Genomic DNA, 19325 nt, shown 5'->3' with positions numbered 1-19325 from the left:
CGAGTTATTCCTTTTAGTACTACTGAGAGTGAGGGAGGATTCAGTCACATGAACTTGATAATAACAACAACACGCTCAAGGATTCTCATAAATCATGTATCAGCACTTATGTTTGTTAAACTACACGGACCTCCTCTAGTTCAGTGGAATCCTGAGCTGCATGTCACATCATGGCTGCGGTACCATAGATCAGCAGATGACACCAGGACAAGAGTTGCTTCAGACCCCCGAACATATATTACACCTGACCCTTTGTGGAAATTATTGTGAAATTTCTCATTGGTGGCATTTGGTAAGTAGGTAATTACTTTTAAATTGGTAAAATACATGATTACTGTCTTTTTCTTCACTTGCTTGATAATTATATTTTATGATAATTAGTGAGTGCAACCATGGAATACTTTGTTATATTATTAAATTAAGTATTATATGTTTTATTGTACCAGTTATACACTGAAATGTAGTGATAGGCTATAATCTTGTTAATGTCTTAACTATTACTATATTTCTGTGGAGCTCTGGAAATCATATATTTCTTTCATCTTGGTTTAGTGCTTGACATTGTAAGAAGCCCTATTCATACATATGTGTCACACCCAATTTGTGTACCTGCTTATTACATGAATGGGGCAAGGAAGTTGCCCAGTACATGAAATGAGCAGGTACACAAATTGGGTGTGACATATGAGGGTGATTCATAAGTTCGCGGCCTAAGGTGGAAGGAATCAATTTTAGAAAACCTAGCAATTTTCAATGATCTGAAACAGAAATACCACAAAAGTTATTAACTTCAAACTTTCTGCATAATCACTCAGAGTTGAACTGCATGTGCATGTAATGAGAGCTGTTTAACCTTAGGCCACGAGGTTATCAATCACCCCTCATACAGCTCTGGCACCTAAGAAATTGGCACTGTACCCCTTCTTGTAGGTGCCTTACTTCTCCAATACCAGAGCGGTCTGAGATTGAAAGAGCAATATACCACAGAGAGAAATCCTTTGTTGCCTTGTGCTGCTCATGAAAACAGTCCTTAATGTATAGGACTCTGAGAGGTGGATCAGCCTGAACCTGCAGATGGCCCTCAGCAGAATATCTCATGTGCATGCTTTAGATATGCTTTCCAGAACTGTACCATTACTGCCTGCACCCCCTCTTTGCTCCTGTTCTGAATATAATGCTGAGGCTTTCTAAAGCTTTGGTCAGACTGCAGTTGGAGAATTGTGTGAGCAGTTTTGGACCCCTCTCTACAAAATAATGTTCTGACATTGGAGGGAAACCAGAGGAGGTTCACAAGAATGGTTCCAGGTAAGTGAGGACTAATATATAAGGAGCTACTTATGGCTCTGTGCCTGTACTCACTGGAATTCAGAAGAATGAGGGGGGGATCTTATTGAAACCCATCAAATATTGAATGGTCTCAAATGGACATGAAGTGGATGTTTCCTATAGGACCAGAGGGCAGCGCCTCAGAATGTAAGGAAGTCCCTTTAGAACAGAGATGAGGTATCTCTTTAGCCAGAGGATGGTGAATCTATGGGATTGATTGTCACAGATGGCCTCGGAGGCCAAATCACTGGGTATATTTAAAGTGGTTTATTGGTTCTTGATTAGTTAGGGGGGCACCCAAAGTTGCAGAGGGAAGGCAGGAGAATAGGTTTGAGAGGGTTGATAAAAACAGCCATGACAGAATGGCAGAACAGACTCAGTGAGCCGAATGGCTTAATTCGGCTCCTAGGTCTTATGATCTTAAAAACACTGAGCCATAGATTGGAGTAAGGGCAGTTGTGGGGATTTGCTCTCTGTTCCCCCCACCCCACCACCCCCACCACCAATAAATGTTCCGTTTAAACAGCAGCAAGGCCTTGCTTTACTGGAGACTGTCGTTTCTGGTTTGGGGAACCTGGCATTAATTAGCATGTTAATGTGACAGCTGGTGCACCAAACTGAATTACTGGTGATTGTCACTGTACAGATGGTCACTTAAGAGCCCCCATTGGAGAGTCTAAACGCTCCTCTGCATTTACATGAGGATTGCACTGGAATCTCACACCCGAGCCACTCCAGCACTGAATTGTCATGGGCTAACTGTGCGGGATTAGTGCTCCCGTTAATTCAATTTCTAGGCAAGCATAATTTGACTTCAAGATCAGGATGTAGAAATAAACTTCAGCTTTAGCAACTGGAGGAAAGAATAAGTATAAGTAGATCACTTATCATCCGTTACTTAGTGGTGGCATTCCCATCTCTGAGAAAAAATGTTGTCAATCTAAATGCCCCTCCAGAACTGAAAGCACAAAAACATATTGGATGCTTTAATGCACTACTGAGAGAGCCTTGCATTCCTGGCCATCCAACCATCCCATGAAACCATGAGACCATAAAACATAGGAGCAGAATTAGGCCATTCGAGTCTGCTCTGCCATTCCATCATGTCTGATTTATTTTTCCTCTCAATCCCATTCTCCTGCCTTCTTCCCATGACCCTTGACACTTTTACTAATCAAGGACGCATTAACCTGCTCTTTAAATATACCTAAAGACTTGCTCTACAGCTCTCACATGACAATGAATTCCACAGATTCACCATCCCCTGGCTGAATATGTTCCTGCTCATCTCTGTTTTAAAGAGTTGTCCTGTGCCCTCTGGTCCTAGACTCCCCCATTATAGGAAACAACCTCCCCATACCCACTCTATCTAGGACTTTCAATATTCAATAGGTTTCAATGAGATCCCCCTCATTCTCCTAAATTCCTGTGAGTACAGTCCAAGAGCTATCAAATATTCCTCACGTGTTAACCATTTCTTTCCTGGAATCATTCTCGTGAACCTCCTCTGGATCCTCTCCAATTCTAGCACATCCTTACTTAGATACGGGGCCCAAAACTGCTGTCCGTACTCACAATATTCCAAATGTGGCCTGAACAATGCCTTCCAAAGCCTCAGGATTACACCTCTGCATTTATATTCTAGTCCTCTCAAAATGAATGCTAACATTACATTTGCCTTCCTTACCACCAATTTAATCTTCACGTTAGTCCATAAGATAAAGGAGCAGAATTAGGCCATTGGGCCCATCGAGTCTGCTCCACCATTTCATCATGGTTGATCCGTTTTCTTCTCAACCCTGTTCTCCTGCCTTCTCCCAATGACCTTAAATGCCCTGATTAATCAATAACTTATCAACCTCTGCCTTAAGTATACCCAATGACCTGGCCCCCACGGTCGTCTGGGGCAAAGAATTCCACAGACTCACCACCCTCTGGCTAAAGAAGTTCTTCCCTGTTTGTGTCATGACATATTCAATTCACTTATTTTTGCATATAACCCATAGTGAATTATTTAAGTGAATAAAAATCCTTAATCAAGCAATATATTTACAATATGACTCAAGTGAATTGAAATATTAAATACAGAACACTCCATTTTAAATACACCCAGGAACCTGGCCTACACAGCTGTCTGTGGCAAAGAATTCCACAGATTCTTCACCCTCTGGCTAAAGAAATTCCTTCTCATCTCCGTTCTAAATAGACATCCTTCTATACTGAGGCTTTGCCCTCTGGTCCTAGACTCCCCCATCAAAGAAAACATCCCCTTCACATCCACTCTATCTAACCTTTGACTTCTCTGTGGATTGTCACCTTGTCGTGGTGGAGAAGCTTGTGTGGTCCTGTGATCCTGAGAGCAATGCCGTCTGGAGCTATGCTCCTGGTGGGTCACCCATGGCGGTAAGGTCGAGGGTGAGGTCCCTGACAAAGAACAATCCAACCAAGACCTCAATGGTGGAACAGGCGGACAAAGTTACTTCGAACTCAACGGCTGTGAAGATGGATGAAGGTTGCATCAAATCCATCAGCTCCAATCGTCATGGTTTCCATGCCATTGGAATCAGTTGGTTAATTTATGAAGTATCGTGTGCTTCTTGGAGTGCAACATCAAGTACACGTTAAACAAATACACGCACAGGCGTCTTCACTCTGTGGGCCACTTCTTCATCATCCTCGACCTCGAGGGATAGCCATGATGACGATGATCTAACCTTTGAAGAATCCTGCACGAGGACTCCCAAGTCATTTTGCACCTCAGATTTTTAAATCTTCTCGCCATTTAGAAATTAGTCTATGTCTTTGTTCCTTCTATCAAAGTGCATGACCATTCAGCTTAAGTTCCTCTCATTGATGTCTCTCTTTTCCTTTTCAAGGTGGCTGGAGTTCTATTGAGGTCTATCATCTGCAACGGCACTCAAAAACTGTTTTTTCATGTCTCACCAGGCGGCCATTTCCCTACATTCTCCAGGGAGCACCTTGCGCAGCTTTGTGAATGACTAGTTCCAGGTCAGTGTTGCCCACAGAGGCGACATGGAAGAAGGAGTATCACGATTTTGCTGCAGCAGATGTATGGACGGAGGTCTCTGTAGTCAACTGGTCGCACTCTTGATAGCGGGAGGGTTTGCTGCCGATTCTCGAATCGGAGACTCTTGGAATAAAAGGCGACATGGCAGATTGTAATATCGTAACAGTAACTGTCAGTCTCCCCTTTTGCTGTGAAATGGATGCAGCCATGGGTCTCAGCTGTGCCTGCCTGTCTGTCGGCTATGTGGAACAGCCCATGTTCCAAGCCTGCACTGGTGACCGTCCCGCACTTTTCCTATGCAACATCGACAACTGCATTGGTGCTGCTTCCTGCACCCGTGCTGAACTCATTGACTTCATTCACTTTGCCTCCAACTTCCACCCTGCCCTCAAATTCACCTGGTTCATTTCCAACATCTCTCTCCCCTTTCCCAATCTCACTGTCTCTGGAGACAGCTTATCCACTGCTGTCTATTATAAACCCACAGACTTTCACAGCTAACTGAACTATACCTCTTCCCACTCTGTTGTAAAAACACCATTCCCTTCTCTCAATCGCTCCATCTCTGCCACATCTGCTGTCCTGATGAGGCTTTTCATTCTAGAATGAAGGAGATGTCCTCCTTTTACAAAGAAAAGGGCTTCCCTTCCTCCACCATCAATGCTGACCTCAGTTGTTATATTTCACACACGTCTGCTCTTTCCCCATCCTCCTGCCACCCTACCAGGGATATGGTCCCTCTAGTCCTCACCTGTCACCCCACCAGCCTTCAAATTCAGTACATAATTCTCTGAAAATTTCACCATCTCCAATGGGATCCCACCACCAAGCACATCTCCCCCCCCCCCCATCCCCACCCCCACTTACTGCTTTCTGCTGGGATCGCTCCCTACGCAACTCCCCATTCATCCCTCCCCACTGATCTCCCTCCTGGAACTTGTCCTTGCAAGAGGAACAAGTGCCCCTACACCTCCTTCCTCACCACCATTCAGGGCCCTAAACAGTCCTTCCAGGTGAGGCAACACTTCACCTGTGAGTCTGTTGGGGTCATCTGCTGTGTCCGGTGCTCCCGGTGTGGCCTCCTGTATATTGGTGAGACCCAATATAGATTGGGAGACTGCTTCGGCGAGCACCTATACTCCATCCACTAAGAAAAGTGGGATCTCCCAGTGGCCACCCATATTAATTCCACTTCACATATCCATTCCGATATGTCTATCCATGGCCTCCTCCACTGTCCTGATGAGGACACACTTAGGTTGGAGGAACAACACCTTGTATTCCATTTGGCTAGCCTCCAACCTGATGGCATGAACGTTGACTTCCCTACCTTCCCGTAATGCTCCCCTTTCACCATTTCCCATCCCCTTTTCCCTCTCTCACCCTATCTCCTTGCCAGTGTATCGCCTCCCCCTGGTGCATCTCCTCCCTTTTCTTTCTTCCATGGCCTTCTGTCTCCTTCACCAATTTACTTCCCAGCTCTTTACTTCATCCCCTCCCTGCCCTTCAGCATTCACCTATCACCTTGTGTTTCTCTCTTCCCTCCCCTCACCTTTTAAAACTACACCTCAGCATTTTTTCCTCCAGTCCTGCTGAAGGGTTTTAGCCCTAAACATCGACTGTACTCTTTTCCTAGATGCTGCCTTGCCTGCTGAGTTCCTCTAGCATTTTGTGTGTGCTGCTCGGATATCTCACTCTCAGAGCCCGTGGCATATCAAACTGTTGGGTTAACAACGGTTTTTGTTGTCTGCAGATCATGGTCTCTCTTTGGGTGCTTTGCTATTGTTTGGCGGGTGGTGGGTGCTGACACTTCTTTGCTGAAGTGAGTGAGGGATGGGGAGGGAGGTTGCTGCTGCTTGTGTGGGGGAGGGGGGAGAGGGGTCTTTGGGGTTTTAACACTATTCTCCCTCTCATTCTTTTGTTTTCGTGGATGTCTGCGAAAACTCAGTATCTCAGGTCGCACACTGAATACATTCTCTGATAATAAACGGAACTGTTTGAAGCATTTGAACCATTTCCTTACACTGCATTCCATCTGCTACTTTGCCCTTTCTCCTAATCTCTCCAAGTCCTGCAGAAAGATTAAACTAATTCTGCTCTTCTCCCACGTCTGTTAACTCTCCCGTAGCATGACTATCAAGAAGTGCAGGGGAACCTCTAACAGAGTCCTTGGTGATATTTATCCCTGGAACATCAACTAAATTTGAACGTTTATCACATTTCTGTGCGCAATTCAACTGGCAATGTGGGCAGCACTTTGCTGTGAAGTGTTTTGAAGTGTCCCAAATTCATGATAGGTGCTGTACAGTATACATTCAAGCTTGACCCTTTAAGCTTCTAGATCAAGGATAGGCACCCTTGAAATGTTTAAAAGGAGCACTGTCCCAAGAAAACAGCATCCATCATCAAGGAGCCCCACCATCTAGGCTATGCTCTCTTCTTGCTGCTACCATGGGGCAGAAGGTACAGGAGCCTAAGGACCCACACCTCCAGCTTCAGGAATGGTTATTATCCTTCAACTACCAGGGTCCTGAGCCGGCACGGATAACTTCGCTCACCTCAACTCTGAACTGATTCCAAAACCTGCAGACTCTCTACTTACAGCCCATGTTCTCAGTATTTGTTTTTGCATTTGCACGATTTGTCTTCTGGTTTGTCAGTCCTTGTTTATGTTTTTCATAAATTCTATTGCATTCCTTTATTTTCCTGTAAATACCTGCAAGAAAATCAATCTCTAGGTAACATAAGGTGACATAAGCATGCTTTAGGCTTACTTCAACTTTGAAGAATATGGAACTGGAGGAATAAGTGGGGTGGAATTTGGAGAGTGGGTGGTGCCAATGCTCTGAGATCCTTCTTGCTGCTTTAGAGAATTCCAGAACAAAGACATTGAGCAGAGGTGCAAAGCACACTGAGAACTAAAATTGTTGGAAATACACGACGTATCGACATCTCTTTCTCATACGTCTCCCTGTAGGCAGTTACAGAGTGGTGTAAAAAATCTCCTCTGAATAGACTTTCAACCTGGTTATTAAAAATTGCTGTGAGGAAGAACAGAAAAGGGAAAGAGAAAATTGAAATATCAAAATTTAATCGTCCTTTTATTAGCTTGGATACCTTTACTCACCAACTCTGAACTGATTCCACAATCTGTGGACTCATCTTCAAGGACTCTACAACTCGTGTTTTTAGTATTAGTTATTTACTTACTTATTGTTAATTTGTACTTTGTCTTCTTTTGCACATTGCTTGTTTGTCAGGCTTTGTTTGTAGTTATGGTTAGAGATAATGGGTGCTTTGGAATGTGAGCTGGGTCCTTTGTTCAGCGGGAGATGACAGAAGACGCTGGAGAGAACCGGTCGTAGGATTTGATCTGGTGGGGGACCGTGATTCGATGGACAAGGTGCTGGGGTCAACTGAGGGTCGGTGAATATGACTTTTGGAAGAGTTGAGCTCCAGTGTGTGCACATTTGACGATTTAATTATAATGGCCCCTTTTTTGTTTTTTTCTTTCTTTACTAAACAGTTTGTTAAGATTCATAAATATAATTCCTTTAATTATATGCAGTGTTCTATCTGTTATTTCTTGGCACTGAGTTGTAACAGGGTAGCAAATTACATAGCATTCACACAAACGGGGGTTTGGGATGGAAGGCCCGTCTCAATCTCAGAGGTTTGGTGAGACCAGAGTGTGTATTCCCTAGACTTATGCAGCCAAGGAAACACTTCAATGATAACTTTGCTTTGAACTATTAAGCAAATCATATTCACAACCTTATTACCAACTACCATTTTAAAATCCACTAATGTGAACAATGTTTTCATAAAGTGACAGAATAATTTAACCCAAATATTTTAAACATTTTCACAATAATATAACATAATGTAATTTTCTGGTTCATATTAGTATATTAATATGTCTTCAATTACTGTTTCTATGTGTGTGAATATGATTGGCTGGATTTGGAAAACTTTTTATTTGGAATGATCCCAGGTTCCACCAGGAACAGTGAAAATTGAATCATTGCTTCCGGCCACATAAATATATCCATTGTGTGGTTGTTAACATGTTTAATGGGTTTAAAAATGCAGATATATTAAAATAGAAACAAGGGAGTGTTTGGCAATGTCTTTTTCTACATTGGCTGCTCTGGACCTGGACTTCAGGGTCCTGTCATTTGAGGGCTGGAGTTCACAGTCCTGTCATCGACGGGCCCTGGGGCTGATACTGAAGATTGAAGCTCGAATGTCAATTGGAAGTTTGGCTGCTGATGGCCAAAGCCCTGGCTCTGTGAGTCTGAGTCCTCTGGAAATCCAATCCAAGGCCTGATGTCCCCAAGTCTGAGAGCCCAAAGGAGGCCCAGAAGTGGCCTGTTCTGCAGTTAGAGGACTGTCTGTGTGTGTAAGTGGGTGGATGGGAAGGTGGGAAGGGGCTTGTTTTGCCACTGTTCTGATGAACATTGTGAATACGTTTTCTTGGCACCGAAATGTGTGGTAACACTGGCAGGCTGTCCCCAGCACATCCCATCCTTTGGCATGTTGGTTGTTAACTCCAATGACCATATGATGAATAAATCCAAATCTGAAAATCTAATTAGCTGTTGAAATTGCTGACATGTTAGTGTTAAGTTCTGGAAAATATTCTCACTTCCTTTTTAGATATGCAAGTTTGGAACAAAACAACAGACTGCTGGGGGAACCAGTGGGTCAAGTAGCATCTGAAGGCAGAGGATTGAGTTGAGATCCTGCATCACGCAGGATGAATTTCTCCTCCTCCTCTTTCTCCATTCCCAATTCTCGCTCCTCTTGCCCCTTTTCTTCTCACCTGTCCATCACCTCCCCCTTCTGCCCCTCCCCCTTCTCTTTCCTCTGTAGTCCACTCTCCTCTCCAATTCTTTTTCAGCCCTTTATCTCTGTCCCAATCACCTCCCAGCATTTTTCTTTATTCCCTTCCCTCACCCACCTACCTACCCCCTTACCTGGCTTCACCGCTCATCTTCTTGCTTGTACTCCTTCTCTTGCCCCCACCATCTTATTCTGTCTTCTTCCCCCTTCCATTCCAGTCCTGATGAAGGATCTCGGCTTGAAACATTAACTGCTTATTCCCATCCATTAGATGCTGCCTGATCTGCTGAGTTCCTCCAGCATTTTGTGTGCATTGGTCATACAAGCCTGGATGTTCATTACCAGTGTGCCTGCAGTTCTGTAAAGAGTATCACATTGCACGGGCAAAGGAGACAATTCCACACTTGCGATCGTCGCTTACATTTTTCTCCGAGGATTTTCACCCTGTTGTGGCGGCGATATGTTGCTAATACAGATTTCCTCAGGTGTAATGTGCGGGGTTGATCAGAGCCACAAGACCCAAACAACTTGACTGTCCACAATACCATAAGATACAGGAGCAGAATGAGTCCATTCAGCCCATCGAGTCTGCTCCACCATTCCATCATGGCTGACCCCAGATCCCACTCAACCCCATACACCTGACTTCTCGCCATATCCTTTGATGCCCTGACTGATCAGGAAACTATCAACTTCCACCTTCAATATACCCACGGACTTGGCCTCCACCACAGTCTGTGGCAGAGAATTCCACAGATTCACCATTCTCTGGCTAAAAAACTCCTCCTTAACTCCGTTCTAAAAGGTCACCCCTCAATTTTGAGGCTGTGCTCTCTAGTTTTGGATACCCCCACCATAGGAAACATCCCCTCCACATCTATTCTATCTCGTCCTTTCAACATTCAGCAAGTTTCAATGACATCCCCATGCATTTTTCTAAATTCTAGTGAGTACAGGCCCAAAGCCACCAAACACCCCTCATTTTAACCCCTTCATTCCTGGAATCATCCTTGTGAACCTCCTCTGGACTCTCTCCAACAACACATCCATTCTGAGATATGCAACCCAAAACTGTTGACAATACTTCAAATGACTGTGTTGCCACCCATCGCTCCAATCTACTAATTAAATTTGCTGATGACACCACACTGATTAGCCTAATCTCAAATAATAATGAGGCAGCCTACAGAGAAGTCATCACCCTGACAGTGGTGTCAAGAAAACAACCTCTCCCTCAATGTCACAAAAACAAAGGAGCTGGTTGTGGACTACAGGAGGAATGGACACAGGCTAACCCCCATTGACATCAATGAATCTGGGATTGAGAAGGTGAACAGATTTAACTTCCTTGGCATCCACATCACAGAGGACCTCATGTGGTCTGTACACACCAGCTGTGTGGTCAAAAGGCACAACAGTGCCTCTTTCACCTCCAACAGTTGAAGGAGTTTGGTGTGGGCCCCCAAATCCTAAGAACTTTCAAGAGGGGCACAATTGAGAGCATCTTGGCTTACTGCATCACTGCCTGGTATGGGAACTGTACCTCCATCACAAGGGGGGGTGCTGGTGGCAGACCCAAATGCAAAACACAGACACTGACATACTAGGAACAGGACCAGGACTAGAGTTAAGCAAGGGAAGTGGGGAAGAAAGGACACTGGGCATGACACAGGCCCTGGACAAAATAAGGATACAGGGCCTGGGCTAGGACTTGACTAGGCAAGCAGGACAAGGACTAGGAACTGGGAAAGAGGAGCCAGAGACTGGACAAGACCCTGGGTCTTGACTCAGGCTCAGACCCCAGAACTAGGCGATGCTATAGGACAGGACATGGCTTGGGCTTCTCAAGGTCAGAAGATGACAAGGCTTGGGTTCGGACTCCAAGCCAGATACTGGACAAGGACCCAGAACCTGGGTCTCAACTCAGGCTCGGACTTCAGAACTAGGCAAAGACATGACGTGGTCTTGGGAGACAGGACTAGGTAAGGCTACAGGACAGAACAAGAGACTCCTGGGCAAGAGGAGGGAACATCCAAGCCTTGGTCTTGGGAGAGCCAGGAACACCAGGACATGGAACACAGAGCCAGGACCCCTCCTTGGGAGCAGGACTTGGGGCCAGGACTCAGGGCCAGGACTCATACACAGAACACTGAGACAGTTCCCAACACAAGGTAGTGGCAATAGCTGGACCTACCTAGTGAAGGCATGAACACAGAGACGGTTCCCAACACAATGTAGCGGCAAACAGCCAGACCTACCTAGCAAAGGCATGGACAAAGAGACAGTTCAAAACAACAATAGACAGTTCCTTATCTTGCTCCAGCAGTTGAACTTGACAGCAGTGTAGGCAAGGGTTGCAGGCAAGGCAAGGCTCCAGACACAGGTTGCAGGGCAAGACTTCAGAAGGAAGGGGCAGAGAAGAGATTTAGACAGGGGGGCAGTTTGGACAGGAACAATCCAATAACTGAAGCTGCGCCAAGGAGCTATTTATGTAGCCAGCTCAAAATGTGAATCAGCTGTCTCAATTAGAGCACCCAACAGTAAAAGGGAAAACCAGAAAACCTGGAATAAGGACAATGGACCGGACTGTGAACCGGAATCCGGATTTCATGGACCGGACCATGAAACTCCTTCAATTGCAGGACTCTGCAGAGAGTGGTGCGGACAGCCCAGAGCATCTATAGATGTGAATTTTCCACTATACAGGACATTTACAAAGACAGGTGTGTAAAAAGGGCCCAAAGGATCATTGGGGACCCAGGTCACCTCAACCACAAACTGTTCCAGCTGCTACCATCCGGGAAATGATACTGCAGCATCAAAGCCAGGACCAACAGGCTCCGGGACAGCTTCTTCCACCAGGCCATCAGACTGATTAACTCATGCTGACACAACTGTACTTATATGTTATATCCTGTTTTACACACTATTTATTATAAGTTATTATAAATTGCACATTGCACATTTAGATGGAGACACAACATAAAGATTTTTACTCCTCATATATATGAAGGATGTGAATAATAAAGTCAATTCAAGTGCAGTCTTACTAGTGTCTTATAGAGGCTCAGAGTCCAGGAACTGTGGTAATAAGCATAGAACCACAACAAAGTAACTTAAGCCTAATTTATTATCATAAAACAGAAACTACAAATAAACCATTCAATACACTATGTAGTAAGTTGTCAAGCCGAGGAGTGGTAGTGGGGACAAGCTCCCACTACCTAAAAGTGCTCCTCAAGGCATCCACCTCAAATAGCCTCTGACAACCAAGTCCAGCTCCTGGCCTTCTCGTGTGTCTTAGCCTCTAAGCCCGGCGGAACTGTTTCTACTGACAGAAGGGGCAAAGGCGGGTCCTGGTGCCTTAAAACCAGTGCTTCGGGTAGATGGAGCTCGTCAGCCTGGGAAGGCAGTCCATCTAAGAGAGGGAAACTCTGATTTCAAACCTCCGCTGCCTTGCGGCCATACCCACTGATGGGAAAGGCTTCAGGAGTAAACCCTGAGGACAAATCCAGAGCTGGAGTCCCTAAGGCAGTCCGACGTTGCCTTCAACCTCGTTCTGGCAACTCCTGTGACGACACTGGTGCCAAGCTGTATCGGCCCTTGCCCTTCCCTTGGACAACATCGGTGTCATGGAGAGGGGAGACTTGCAGCATGGGCAACTGCGGGTCTTCCATATAACCTTGCCCAGGCCTGCACCCTGGAGAGGACACTCCAGCGTCGCCTCATCGCGGCGGTACAACACGGAAAGCAGCAGTCTACTGGTTATAAGCCTGCGCTCGACTGGCGTAGAGCAAGGCGCCAGGGTTTGCTTTTGACGGAGGGAGAGACCATCGCGTCTCACTGGCAGTCGTTGCAACCGAGACTGTCACTCCCGTGTGGGCCTCTACAGCCACAACAGATGCTGCTCTACCAACACAGACTGAGGCAAGACTCTCCAGGCGCAGATCCATGGTCTCACGAGACTAACGGATGCCATCACCAAGTTACAAATATTTCAGGACTCATGATTCTTAGTCTCCACTCGATTGTTGTCATCGGGGGTCTTGGTTGTTGCTGTTGTCGGGGGAACTCTGAGTTCTAGCTCATGAAATCACCCTGAATCCGTCCTAGGCACCGATCGATCGCGATTCCTCGCTCCATGTGAAGTCCCAAGAACTGAGCGAGAGGTGCCTCAATAAATGGGGGTTCAATCCACAAATACAGCGAAACACAAAGATATACAGAAACTCTTTGGTCTCTTGTTCTCATGCCACTGTGCCTGAGGCGAAGAAGAATCTGACTGCTATTAGCAAATATTTAACAAACCTACAGTGTTTAACTTGTACAGACACCTTACATGCTGTGAGCTCACAAAGAGTTAAAGTGTCATTTGGAATTGCTCAGAATTTCATTTAATAATTTTACAAAATTTAATACTCCACAATACACCAGGATATTAGCAAAATAATATGTTCCAGAGAAACTGGTGATCCTGAAAGCTAATAAAGCCCATGGATTCAATAATCTACATTCTTGCTGACTCAGGGTCCTTTGATAGTTCTGGCAAATATTTTTGTGCTTTCTTTTGTGAAGACTGACATAAAGTAGTTGTTTAATTGTTCTTCCCTTCTCTGAGGATTTGTCACTTTGTCACGGTGGAGAGGCTTGTGAGTTCCTGAGACTTGGAGATTGACTGAGTCTGGAGCTTAGCTCTTGGTAAGGTTGTCCAAGGCAGTAAGGTCAGGGGTAAGATTCCGGACAAAGAGCCTTGGACCTCAACGGTGGAGCTGGCAGCCGATGAGGACACATCACAACAGCAGTGAAGGCAGAGGAAGACCTCAGCTGTGTAGGGTCCCCAATCATCTTATGCCAGCGGACACTGATCCTGAACTGTCAAGGACTGCGTGGTGGCCGCCCATGGATCAGCGCCCCACGTTAAATAAAGACACACACAGGCATTCTCCTTTGAGGGGGTAATCCCTCGGGGGAACAGTATGCTTGATTTGAGTGATCACGCTCAAATATGCCTCCAGTAATCTATCGGAAAACTAGCCCATTAAACATTGAGCTGTTATTTCAGCTGTTATTTGTTAATGCTTTTCACTTTAATATATTGTGTATGTCTGCTTTGGTGTGTGTGTGTGCTTCCTTCCTAAGTTATTTTGAATTAAAATAAATCTTCTGAGTATTCGCATGGCTTTATTCCAACTATTCCAACCCTGGTTAGACCACACTTGGAATATTGTGTTCAGTTCCGGTCGTCTCGTTGTTGGAAGGATGTGGACGCTTAGAGAAAGTGCGGAAGAGATTTACAAGGGAGCTGCCAGGATTAGAGAGCATGTTTTATGAGGATAGCTTGCGTGAGCTGGGGCTTTTCTCTTCGGAGCGAAGGAAGATGAGAGGTGACTTGATAGAGATCTACAAGTTGGTAAGAAGCATAGATGGACTGGACAGCGAGACTTTATTCCAGAGCAGAAATGGCTCATACCAGGTGGCATAATCTTAAGGTGATTGGAAAAATGTATGGGGGGGATGTCAGGAGTAAGCTTTTTACAGAGAGTCATGGGTGTGTGGAACGTGCTGCCAACGGTAGGAATATTTAAGAAACTCTTAGATAGGCACGTGGATAGACAATAGACAATAGACAATAGGTGCAGAAGTAGACCATTTGGCCCTTCGAGCCTTCACCGCCATTCTGAGATCATGGCTGATCATCTACTATCAATACCCGATTCCTGCCTTGTCCCCATAACCCTTGATTCCCCTATCCATAAGATACCTATCTAGCTCCTTCTTGAAAGCATCCAGAGAATTGGCCTCCACTGCCTTCTGAGGCAGCGCATTCCACACCTCCACAACTCTCTGGGAGAAGAAGTTCCTCCTCAACTCAGTCCTAAATGACCTACCCCTTATTCTTAAACCATGCCCTCTGGTACTGGACTCTCCCAGCATCTGGAACATATTTCCTGCCTCTATCTTGTCCAATCCCTTAATAATCTTATATGTCTCAATCAGATCCCCCCTCAATCTCCTTAATTCCAGCATGTACAAGCCCAGTCTCTCTAACCTCTCTGTGTAAGACAGTCTGGACATCCCAGGAATTAACCTAGTGAACCTAAACTATTTAGGAAGGAATAGTTGGATTGATCTTAGAGGAGGTCAAAGGTTAGTACAACATTGTGGGCAGAAGGGCCTGTACTTGTACTGTTCTATGTTTCATGACCTATGTTACCTCCAGTGATTTTCAATGTCTCTATCTGCACAATGTGGAGGATTCTGCTGAAAGGCCTTCACCCTGCATTCTCGTCTACCCCAGCACCCAGACTGATGTTTCACTCTAGCATTCACAGGTTTCTGTCAATCGTTGCTTTAAACATATTCATATGTTCTGCTTCCATCCTGGTTCCTTTTCCCACAGTTGCAACCTGACCTGTCGATATTTTCTGCTTTTGCTTTAGATTTTAGCATCTGCAGGTGTTTAGGTTTTCATTTACTGGGGGGGAGGATTCTCCTCATCTTTTATCAGTTTTTCCAGTAAGATCAGAGGTTTGGAGCTGGCTAAATTGAGGGGTTGGCAGGGAGGAGAGGACAGTCCTGGAGTAACCATGTAACTCACTACAAAATTAGACATTGAACATTACAGCACAGTACAGACCCTTTGGCCAATGATGTTGTGCCTTAACCTACTCTAAGATCAATCTAATCCTTCTCTCCCACATACCCTCCACTTTTCTATCATCCATGTGCATCTCCATAAGATCATAAAACATACGAGTAGAAATAGGCCATTCGACCCATTGAGTCCGCTCTGTCGTTTCATCCTCGCTGATCCATTTCCCTCTCAACCCCATGTAACCCTTCATGCCCTGACTAATCAAGAACCTATCAACCTTCAGCTTAAACACACCCAATGTCCTGGCCTCCACAGCTGACCATGGCAACAAATTCTGCAAATTCGCCATTCTCTAGTTAAAGAAACTTCTCTTCATCTCCATTCTAAATGGACATCCCTCTATTCTGAGACTCTGCTTTTTGGTGCTAGACTCCGTTCTTATAGGCAACATCCTCTCCCTATACACTCTATCCAAGCCTTTTAATATTCAATAGGTTTCAACGAGGTCCTCTTTCATTCTCCGAAATTCCGATGAGAACAGGCCCATTTCCATCCTGGAAAAGAACTTCTCAGTGGCTATTCAATCTGTGCCTCTTATTGTGTATAACTCTATCAAGTCACTTCTCGTACTCCTTCGCTCCACACAGAAAAGCCATAGCTTGTTCAACCGATACTCAATTAAAAGTAAGTAGAAAACTGCAACTGAGGATGAAATTCTGATCCTGCGCAACGATTCTTGCCTTGGTCATCAATCATTTCCAATGTGTTATTATTAAATCAATAATATCAAGTAAATATGCTCTTTGGAAAATTTAATCAGATCCTGAAGCGTTGTGAGTTCAAGATATTTAATTTAGGTTCATGATTTTAATTTACTTGACAAAAATATGGATGCAATGCAGCGATTGTCCCTCATAGGCTTGTATGATGGTGCTTCAGCACCGGACAAAACATTGGCTATCCAGTGTTCAGTATAAATTTGCAAAAGAGCGTCTATAATGGAAAATGCTGTTATGAAGTGCATACAGATTTATGATCTTTTATACATCATAAATATTTAAATTTAAATACTATACTTATTGCTGCTGAGAATATGCAATATAGTGGTGTGAAATTATTTATACACTATTATTCTTTAGCATTGCCAGAAGGGAAGAAAAAAACTTTGATCATCATAAAATTGTAACATGGAATTGATCATTCAGCTTTTATATGTACCATTTTTATCTTTCCCCACTTTTCCTTAGATATTGTTCCCCCATGAGTGAACATTCTAAAGTTTGGCAAATGTCTATAGATGGATGGTGGAGAGTATCTTGACTTGCTGCATCACAGCCAATGTTCTTGAACAGAAAATCTTACAAAAAGTAGTGGACATAGCCCAGTCCGTCACAGGTAAAGCTCTCCCTACCTTCTGAGCTCATGTACACGAACATTTTTGCAGGAAAGCAACGTCCATCATCAGAGACCTCACCACTCAGGACACACTCTCTTCATGTTGCAGAACTTAGGATGCAGAAGTGGGCTGACAAGTGGCAGATGGAGTTCAACCCGGAGAAGTGTGAGGTGGTACACTTTGGAAGGACAAACTCCAAGGCAGAGTACAAAGTAAATGGCAGGATACTTGGTGGTGTGGAGGAGCAGAGGGATCTTGGGGTACATGTCCACAGATCCCTGAAAGTTGCCTCACAGGTAGATAGGGTAGTTAAGAAAGCTTATGGGGTGTTAGCTTTCATAAGTGGAAGGATAGAGTTTAAGAGTCGGGATATAATGATGCAGCTCTATAAAACTCTAGTAGGCCGCCCTTGGAGTACTGTGTCCAGTTCTGGTCACCTCACTATAGGAAGGATGTGGAAGCATTGGAAAGGGTACAGAGGAGATTTACCAGGATGCTGCCTGGTTTAGAAAGGATGCATTATGATCAGAGATTAAGGGAGCTAGAGCTTTACTCTTTGGAGAGAAGGAGGATGAGAGGAGACATGATAGAGGTGTACAAGATAATAAGAGGAATAGATAGAGTGGATAGTCAGCGCCTCTTCCCCAGGGCACCACTGCTCAATACAAAAGGACATGGCTTTAAGGTAAGGGGTAGGAAGTTCAAGGGGGATATTAGAGGAAGGTTTTTTACTCAGCGAGTGGTTGGTGTGTGGAATGCACTGCCTGAGTCAGTGGTGGAGGCAGATACACTGGTGAAGTTTACGAGACTACTAGACAGGTATATGGAGGAATTTAATATGGGCGGTTATATGGGAGGCAGGGTTTGAGGGTCGGCACAACATTGTGGGCCAAAGGGCCTGTACTGTGCTGTACTATTCTATGTTCTATGTTCTATGTTGCTGCTATCAGGAAGAAGGTACAGGGGTTCCAGGACTCAGACCACCAAAGTTCAGGAACAATTATTACCCCTCAACCATCAGGCCCTTGAACCAGAGAGGATAACTTCACATAACTTCACTCACCCCATCACTGAACTGTTTCCACAACCTATTGACTCAACTTCAAGGACTCTTCATCTCATGTTTTCGATATTTATTGCTTATTTATTTATTGTTATTATTACATATTTTTTTATTTGTATTTGCCCAGTTTGTGATCTTTTGCATATTGATTATTTGTCTGTCTGTCTATGAATCATAGAATATGATTCTATTCTATTCATAATAGAACATGGTTCTATTATGTTTCTTTGATTGCTGTGTATGCCTACAAGGAAATGAATCTCAGGGTTGTATATGGTGATATCTATGTACCTTGATAATGAATTTACTTTGAACTTTGAACTCTGAATTTTATTAATGTTGACTGTCTCCTGCGTGGTTGGAACAGCACAAATACAATAGGAAGACACAGTAGGTGGAGGGGCAGATAGTGCTGAAGATGCAGGGAGCCTGCAGAAGGATTAAGACCGATTAGGAGAATGGCCAAAGATGTGGCAGATGGAAGACAGTGTCAGGAAGTGTGTGGTCAAGCACTTTGGTAGAAGGCACAAAAGTGTAGGCTGCTTTCTAAATGGGCGGAAAATTCAAAAATGCAAGCTGCAAAGGAGCTCGTGAATCCTCATGCAGGATTTCCTAAAGATTTACCTGTGAAGGGTCACAGTTTGAGGATAAGGGGGAAGCCTTTTAGGACCGAGATTAGGAAAAACTTCTTCACGCAGAGAGTGGTGAATCTGTGGAATTCTCTGCCACAGGAAACAGTTGAGGCCAGTTCATTGGCTATATTTAAGAGGGAGTTAGATATGGTCCTTGTGGCTACAGGGGTCAGGGGGTATGGAGGGAAGGCTGGGGCGGTGTTCTGAGTTGGATGATCAGCCATGATCATAATGAATGGCGGTGCAGGCTCGAAGGGCCGAATGGCCTACTCCTGCACCTATTTTCTATGTTTCTATGTTTCTATTAGCTTGCAGGTTGATCTGGTGGTGAGGAAGGTAGTGATTCATTGTGAGCATACATTTCAAGAGGACTAGAATATAAAAACAAGGATTTAATGCTGAAGCTTTATAAGGTTATGATGAGGCCTTACCTGAATTAT

This window comes from Mobula birostris, chromosome 1, assembly GCF_030028105.1.
Source record: "Mobula birostris isolate sMobBir1 chromosome 1, sMobBir1.hap1, whole genome shotgun sequence".
In the NCBI taxonomy this organism is placed as follows: domain Eukaryota; kingdom Metazoa; phylum Chordata; class Chondrichthyes; order Myliobatiformes; family Myliobatidae; genus Mobula; species Mobula birostris.
The sequence above is the reverse complement of the archived record's forward strand: the minus strand, read 5'-3'. Positions refer to the sequence as shown.